This window comes from Belonocnema kinseyi, chromosome 2 (genome assembly GCF_010883055.1).
Source record: "Belonocnema kinseyi isolate 2016_QV_RU_SX_M_011 chromosome 2, B_treatae_v1, whole genome shotgun sequence".
Taxonomy (NCBI): Eukaryota; Metazoa; Arthropoda; class Insecta; order Hymenoptera; family Cynipidae; genus Belonocnema; species Belonocnema kinseyi.
The window spans coordinates 115109700-115118004 of NC_046658.1; positions in this window are offsets into that span (position 1 = coordinate 115109700).

Here is an 8305-nt window from a genome sequence, read left to right on the forward strand (position 1 = left end):
TTGTTCAGAATTTAAAAACAACATTTTTAGGTATATGGTAGGTTGTAAAAGTTTCTTTAGTTGGGCAACGGTGCGTCTCGAAGACGCGAACAAATAGATTAGATATCTTCTTGTTGTATTTTGAATCTCAAAAAACTTTTTCTTATATAAAAAGAACAAACACTTTTTTTTGAAATTCATAAATTAGTGCCAATCAGTCATAAAATGTATCACAATAGGTCGATCTATGCTTATCGAAGACGCTAAAAAATATATTAGATTTCATATTCTGTATTTTGAAAATCAACAAAGTTTTTCTCATATAAACACGATCAATTGTTGTCCCTTTTAAATCTTTAAACTAAAAAAAGCTAGTTACAAATGCCCGATCTAGTCCAAATTTTATCAGACTCGGCTATCAATCGGATCTATACTTTGACTAAATTTCATCATCTCTTTTAGTTTTCGAGATACGGTGAACAGAAAAAGGTTAATTACACACAAATATAACAAATTTCTTTTAAATTATATTTTTTGAACTCTTGTAAACTTTAGGCATTTAAAAACCTCTCTCTACATGGAAGAAATATTATAACTTTTTTTATTGATTTTGTTGCAATAAGTATCAGTGCAATATGTTTATTGTTGGAGAGGAATTCTTGTGAATCTGAAAAGCGATCAGAGCACTGAATCGAAGCAAACTTTGATGCAGTAGTGATGTGGTGCTTGTAATAAAAGTTGCTTTACGATCTTTCGAAATAAACCTTAAATTTAACGGGACTTAAGGGAAAGCTCAAGCTCATCATAAAAGCTCAAATTATTGTTTCCTTTCGATTCCGCAATGTATTTTATTTTTATTTATTTTTTCTCGACATTATTCAGAGAACTATGGGGAAAATTGGTTGGTCTTAGAATTTAAATTTTTCTGAATATGACAATGACATCCGTGATAGGTCATATTTCCATTCCTTAAATTTCAGGTAGCAAGACATGGTTCTTTGCATTAAATCAGTGAATTTTTACTGTTTCACAACGAAATCTGTTTCTAAAGTCAAGAGAAATTTTTCAAAAATTTAAAAATTAAAAATGAAATATTGCATTAGTAATAATGTAATTAATTTTTTCAAAAGTTTACTAGATTATATTCTCACGCTCTTGGAATTTAACATACGTTCAAACATCTTTATTAATAACTAATAATAATAATAATAATAATAACTATTATCATGAATGCACTTTTCCTTTAATTTATGTTAATTCTGAATTATTTACGAACTATAATGTTGGTTTGTTGGGCAATCAAAAGTTTTTGTCCGTAAGTCATAATCCTCTTTTCTGAACTAATTTAACGAAGTTTTTTAATTTTAATACGTAAATTTGACTATTAATTAATCAAATAATTGCCGACTTAATAATCAACTAAATTTGAGCTATTATTGTCTTTTTCGTGCTAAGCTACAAAGCTTGAACTAACAATCAATACGAGAATAAAATAATAATATTGACTGCACCAAAAACTTATCAATTTTGGACATTTGTTAATGGTAGAATTCAGGTAAAAAAAACTTTGTAAATGGTTTTAATGAACAATTATCTGAATTTATGAATTCAAACATAAGCTAATTCTTAAATTTAAGAATAATTTAAGAAAAGTTTTTTTCAACCATCTTACATTTCAAAATATTTTTTGGATGAAAGTTTTCATTAAAAAGTTTGTATTTAGTGAGGAACTTCACATAAATTCTTTAAAATTTGATAGGGCTGATGCACCGCTTTTATCACCAACTCTCAAAGTTTCACAATTCTTCCATTAATTCCAAGTAGATTTAAGAAAAAGTTTGAACAGAAATTTATTCTCGTTTTTTTTTTGTTGGAAATATCTCTTGAAGTGCTACAAAAATCGAAGACCCTATTTTTCCGTGATGGAAAAGTTATAAGTGGATTGTTTACTTAATTCTATTTCTGTAAGGAACACGTCTTTGGAAATGAAAAAACTTCAAATAATTGTCTGCAATAATTTATCCTGTAGTAAATTTTCATATTAAGCAAATTATGTCAGTATAATAATACTGATAATGGGCTGAGCTTAAATGACGTAAAGTTTTTTTCTGAAATTTTATAACTTTTGTAGGAGTAAGCTTTGACGTCACTTCTCCCTATTTTGCGTAAATTATGCTGCTTAAATTTTTTTTGTTAATTCAGTTATTACTAGTTTTTATGAATTAATATCATATTTTAGCTTGCAACAAGTAAATAAAACTTTTCAACCAAAAAAGATTATTTCTGAAGAAAAAATGTAACAGAGCTCTGATATTATAATCACAGAAAGATTTTGATTTTAAATCAACAACAGTTGAGTTGAACAAAAAAGACGAATTTTGAAAAAGAAAGATTGAATCCGAAGCCAAAACAGATTCACTGCTAACTAAACATTTGCAATTTTGAAAAAAAATAGGTATGGAATTTTGTAGCTAAAAAGATGAATTTTCTATAAGACAGTTGAATTTTTAACCACACAATTGGGTATTTAACCAGAAGCATACATTTTAGACAAAGAAGATTATTTAAAGATTCTCTACTGAAAAATATGCATTCTCAAAAACCCACATACATTTTTTAACAAATAGTTGAATTTTCAACCAAGAATTTTATTTTTCTAACAAAACGATGAATTCTTCATAAATTACGTTAATTTTGAAACAAACAGTTGAATTTTCTACCAAATAATTTAATTTCCACAAAAAAGTTCATTTTTAAGCAAGCAATTGAATTTTCTATTACATAGTTAAATTTTTAGTTGATTAAATTAATTATTTACAAAATAAAAATGAATTATCAAGCGGAGAGATGATTTTTCAACTATAATGATGAATGTCCTACGACAAAAAGAATGTTTAAGAAAGTAGTTCACTTTTTAACCAAAAGGTTGATTTTTGACCTAAAAAGATAAATAAGAACAAATTGAAAGGTTAATATTCTATAACAACAAAAAATATTTTTAAACGAATAATTGAATAATCAACCATGACAGATTAGTTTTGAACCAAAGAGTTATATTTTTGATCACGAAACTGGATTTTCTATAAATATACGATTATTTAAAACAATACACACATTTTTAATCAAATACTAAAATTTTCAACAGCTAGAATTCGTTTCATATTTAAAAAACTTACCAACAAAATAGTTTTATTTTGAACCAAATAATTTCAATTTTATTAAAAAAGACGAATTCTTCTTTAAAAATTTAACACTAGACTTTTCTACTGAAAAATAATGAATTCTTTACTCAAAATAGTTGAAACCAATGCATTGGGTTTTATTAATTCATTTTGAATTTGATTTAATAAACGTGAAAATGGGAAAAATTTTTAAATCCTGCGATAAATAAATAGGAATTCTGATAATTAATAGACTAACAAATAATTGTTAAATAAATATTGAAATTCATTTTTAAAACTTTAAAAATTTTCGGTTAGGAAAATGGACATTTTGCTTCCATTAGAAAATTAAGTAAATTTTCCATTTACACTTTTTTATATTGGGCAGACCAATTTTTGGTGCCGGAATATACATTTCTAAATTTCAGGTTTTGAAGTGAAGAAATGATAAAAGTGTATGTTTGTAAAAGAAAATCTTTGTTTCTAGAAAAAATTTTATTCGCTAAAACTAATTTCACTAAAGTTCCACGTTTTTGTGATTAACAGAGTTTATGTTTTATATGTATGTTTGTTAGTGGGTTGAATATTTTAGAAGAACTTCTGACGTTTTTTGTGGATCACCCCTTTTTAGGTTATTTGTTAATTTTCATGTCGTGAATTTGTGATTTTTGCATTTCATTCTGATGCTAATATTACTAGGTACTTTGGTTTTTTAGTTATTCGCATATGTAAAAATATCTTACGTAAGGAATGGTTTTGACCACGTACTCCCCCCATGTAAAACAGCATAGAAAAATCGTAGACCTACCCGCCTTTGTTTATCCTAATTGCTGTTTTTAAATTGAATAATTGAAAAAAATATTTTTGATATGGTGACGAAAATTTTGTTCGCTGACAAATTATCATTCGGTAAGAAATTAAATAGCTTTCACTATTCTTTTACCGATTACTTTGGTTCTTCAATCTTCTTGCTTCAAAACTGTATAATAATTATTTCTTTTAATTTTTCTGGAAAATATATTTTACGTATTTTTATGTAAAGTTTCATTCAGTATGTGGTGAATAAATTGTTAAAAAGGATAGACTGGGGTATCAAAGTCATTTTTTGCATAACCAAATAAAATTATTCATAGCTTTTGTATGTTTGCGTGTTAAGAGTGACATATTTTAGAGATCGTAGTATTTTTATGACAAATTGGAAAATCGTCATTTTTCGATATTATGAATTCAAATTTTTTCTACTCAAATGTTCCTGGTTTTACCGATACTTCGTCGGCTTCAACTGATAGAACAATTAAAAAAGAAAAAGGCCCTGCAGATAGTTTTCAAACAGATCTTTAAAATTTATTTTATGATTTGTATTAAGGAAGTAGAGCCACTAGTCTCCCCTGAATCGAGAAAATTGCCTTTCATTCTGAGCTCAGAGAAACTATACACCGGTGAGTTTCCTATATCAAGAGCCTTTAGAACATTTGTTGAATTTCCGAAAGAATTGAATGCATATGAAGAGAATTCAATGAAATATCGTAGCACTAGAAATGTAGCGAACAAAAGTTGAGAGAAACCTTTAAAATTGGTAAAAAGGGGTGTACCTTTAACCGCAACAAGGGAATTAAACAATAGAGTTATGGTGAAATGTTTTTAGGAAGAGCAGGAGACTGCTAGCGATAACACATTTCTCCTTTTATTCTCACCAGCCTTCTCTGCTTTATCGCAGGAAAACAAATATTAAAGTTCTCTTTGTTGTTAAGCTAATTTAAATGCTTTCTTTTGTACTTCAAATGTAATTTATATTTTGAATTATGATTAGGTAGAAGTTCATGAAACAATGAAAACTCATCACTGAGAACACATTATGTATGAGGAGAAAGTTTTTTTCAATTAAAGTTAATAGAAAATAAATTAGAAGAATACTATTTTTCAAATGCTTTAAAAAATAAAGATTCGTTTTTTTATTTCACAAGTTAGGGAATCACTCTCGTCTCGTTAAAAATTATATTACTTGGTTGAAGATTTAACTGTTTTTATGAAAATTAATTGGTTAACCGGAAAAATGTCACTTACCTACTTCTGGGTGGAAATTGATCGCTTTTAGTTTAAAATTAAATTATTAACATTTTCATAGAGAATTCATCTCGTTTGGTTGAGAATCCTATTACCTGATTGAACTACTTTCTTTAGCATTCATATTATCGGTTGAAGATTTCACTATTTTCTTGATTTTTTTTAATTTAAAAGGAATTTTTATAATTGAAAGTATAACCATTTAATTACCTGTTAATTTGGTTAAAAAAATTTTCTTCTTGTTGTGAGTTCATCTTTTTTGATAGAAAATTCGTTTTTATTGGTTTGAAATCAATTTGTCCAACTGAAAATGTAACTATTATATTTGCAATTTTAGAATTGATCGTTTTTTGCTTAAAAATCGACTATTTTGTTGAGAATTAAATTTTTGTTGAAATCTCATGTTTTTTGTGTTGAATTTTCAACTTTTTTTAAAGCAGTTCGCCTTTTTGGTTGCGAAACATATGTTTTCCCTAAAAGTTTAATATTTTTTAGTTAAAACTGCAACTGCTTGGTTAAAATATAATCTATGTTGGTTAGGGATTCAAATATTTGTTTGAAAATTTGTTTCGTCTTTTTATTTAAAATTAATTTTTTTAACTGTAAATATAACTTCTTATCACTGCTTCAGGATTAATTGTTTTAGTTGCAAATTAAATATTATGGTTGAAAATATACTCATATTTTTACATTTGTTTACATTTTTTACATTTTACATTTGTGTAAAATTTGACTCCCTCCTCCCAGTTTTTGTCAAATTTCCACGTTTTTAGAACAACCTGAGTACGAAAAATAGGGTTTTGCTTCATGTTTCTGTATTCCTGTATGTCTGTCTGTCCGTCTGTCAGTATGTCTGTTTGTTTCTAAAATTACTTTTAAAAACAATTATTTTTTATATTGTTCTTTGGTACACTCTTTAAGTGTCGTAAATTAAAGTTCAAGTTTCTTTACGGATATTTGTAGGATATAAAAATTCGAAGAATTTATCCTGATTACCTTCTTCATAAAACCAAAAATTAGCAGAGTTATAGCATTTACAAAATTCCATAAAATAGACGAGAATTACCATTTGAAACCAAGTAACGCACGATATGAAAGAAAGTGAGAAACGAAAAATGTTGTTTTTTGAATGCTCTACAAGATTATCATAACAACTTTTAGAATTTGCGTAAAAAATCGAAAATTCAAATTTTGACATCATAAAAAATAATGGAAAATCCAGAAATGACATTTTTTAATTCTAAATTTCACAGTATTTCAAAGATTCTCAAATATATAAATGCTCTAAAACACACAAACACACGCATACGGACGGGCTCAAAAGGTTTATGGAAAAACGACAAAAGTTGCAATAAAACATTTAATAACAAAATTTTGATTAAAGAATGAGCATTTTTTTAAACGAGACAATGAAGCTACGTCAGTTTGAATACAATTGCATGGTATGAAGTATAATAATATAAATGTATGGGAATGATCTACAATTGCAAGGATAAACTCGTGTGCGAAGCACGAAATACGTGATGAGAATGTGTTCGTTAAAGTGAAAGGAGGTTTAACAAAAGAGAATTCACAACCACCAAATTTCTGTTGTCGATGCTTTGACAATTAGCTTTCAAAAGTCTGTACACAAAGACCGAGCGCGTAGCGCGATTTAAATACATCATTGAGCGCGAAGCGCGAGAACCAAGATTTGCGCGCTCTAGTAGCGTGATTGATTTTCTTTCTAAAATATTTTTATTATTTTCTTTATAATTTTTGTTTTCTAAAGATTTTCACCTAAATATTTGATCATTTTTGGTTAAAAACGCAACTGCTTGGTTAAAAATTAATCTATATTATTTAAGGATTTAATTATTTTATAGAAGATTTGTCTTTTTTAGTTGAATGAAACAGTTTTGGATTAAAATTGAAAAAATTTTACGTTAAAAAATTAGAAATTACATTTTTCGTCGTAAATTCAACTAATTTGTTGATAAATGAATTATTTTACGTAAAATTCAGTTATTTGCTTTAAAAGTTCAATTAAATTGTTAAAAATTTAAGATATTTATTTTAAATTCGTCTTTTAGGATAAAAAGTTTGTCCTTTTGGAATAAAAGTTCAAAGGCTGCCTTATAAAAAATTCGTCTTTTAGGCTTAAAAGTACAACTATTTGGTTGTAAATGAAACTTTTCGATTTGTAATTAACTTTAGTGTTGTACTACTATTTACTTAAAAATTTCATTATCATTTTCAAAAGTCATGTTTCTATTCAGAAAAAGAACTTCTTTAATGAATACAAATTCATGTTTTTTATAGACAAGTGTTAGGTTATAATTTCATTTTTGTTAGGTGAAAATTCAAATGTCTTATAACAATTTTTGAGTTTTTGTCTTGCAGACTCTAACTGTGATTAAAAATGCTTCCGTTTTTTTGGCTAAAATTATTTATTTTTTGTTATAAAATTTGAAAATCGGGTTGAAAAATCAACTTCTTGGTTGTAAGTGTATCTGCTAAGTTAAAAATGATTTTATTGTTTAGTTGAAAATTACTTAGTACCTGAGAATGGATTATCTTTGAAATAATTAACCCCCCGATCTTTCCCTATTTTCATCAAAAATTACCCAATATTCCCTGTTGTGAGATCATTTTCCTCCATGAAGACTTTTAAAATATTATGTTTCGTGTTTTCTTCTTTTCTGTATGTAAAAATATACGTTTAATCTTTCATCTTCTTCTTGTAAAATTTTCCCTATTTCCCCTTTTTTGAACTCCTTTTGCGCTATAGTCCCTGACATAAAAAAGGTGAAAAGGGTAGTAATAAAAACATGAGATTTTAATGAAAGTGCAAGGATTTAAATATGCAAATACTGTAATTTATAACCCCTATACATTCACAGAATCGATTTTTGCTGAATATGTGAGAATACTGTGAAATTTCGAGAACCTGTTCTGAATCTCATTGGGACGAAATGGTTTTAAACCAAGAGCTCTTGACGGCAAAGGGTTGCAGAAGGAATACAAAGGAATTTTCATAGAACTAGTTTCGCGAATCTACACAACTCCAGTTGAATACGACCAAGTCAGCGGACCCATTTATTTTACATGGCATCGTAAGC